This window comes from Portunus trituberculatus, chromosome 21 (genome assembly GCF_017591435.1).
Source record: "Portunus trituberculatus isolate SZX2019 chromosome 21, ASM1759143v1, whole genome shotgun sequence".
Classification (NCBI taxonomy): Eukaryota; Metazoa; Arthropoda; class Malacostraca; order Decapoda; family Portunidae; genus Portunus; species Portunus trituberculatus.
Genome location: NC_059275.1, coordinates 10,146,053 through 10,147,033, shown reverse-complemented (window position 1 = coordinate 10,147,033; position 981 = coordinate 10,146,053).

Below are 981 nucleotides of genomic sequence, written 5' to 3'. Positions count from 1 at the left end.
AAACTTAAATAAAATGCATAAAATAGCTAAAACAAGTGAAAACGATAAAATTAATGGTAATTAAAAACAAAAAGCTACAATAATATACATAAAACATTAAAATACATATATTAAAATTAAATAAAAAATCACAGCTTTGGGAGAAGGCCAGCTTCTCCCAAAAATCTAAAAACGTCATGGCCTTGGGCCAGACACTTTGGTCCAAGGACCTTTGAGATATAATAGACACCGCTATCTCTACCGCGACAGCGGTAGAGGTAGCGGTGTCGTAACTCTATCAAACTAGGGCACTCTACCAATAGGTGCCGCACGGTAAGCGGCACCAGGCAGTCATCACAGTAAGGTTGAGGGTCCCTGGTCAACAGGTACCTCTGTGTAAGGTACGTGTGACCTATACGCAGTCGCGCCAATAAAGTCTGTAAACGTCGATCTCGAACATGGGTGTATGTCCAGTGAGGGATAGAGGAAATAGTGATCTCTCCCATTTTCGAGGTTGCGACCCCCGTTAGCCATCTCCTCTGCCAGATTGCTGCAACTGCCTCACGAATTAGAGGAAAGACATCTCGAAACGGAACAGACGCAGGAGATGGAGCGCGACTTGCTGCCTCTTTAGCGAGGCGATCTGCGTGTTCATTCCCTGGAACACCAACGTGACCAGGAACCCAACAGAACCCAACACGATATCCTCGTTGTGTAAGAAGGTATAGCCACTCCAGGGCTGATAAAACCAAAGGGTTAAAGGATATAGTGCAAGAGAGAGAAGTAAGAGCACTGCGACAGTCACTAAAAATTGTAAAAGACGAAACCGGTAGAGTAAAAATTATTTGTAAAGCTAGGACTATGGCAGACAGCTCCGCAGTAAAACGGACGCCACTGAAGGAAGGCTGCCAGACCGATAAAAAGAGGAAAACCACACTAAATCCAACGCCTGAGTCGGATTTGGAGCCATCAGTAAAAACAGGGATATCATCAGAATGCATA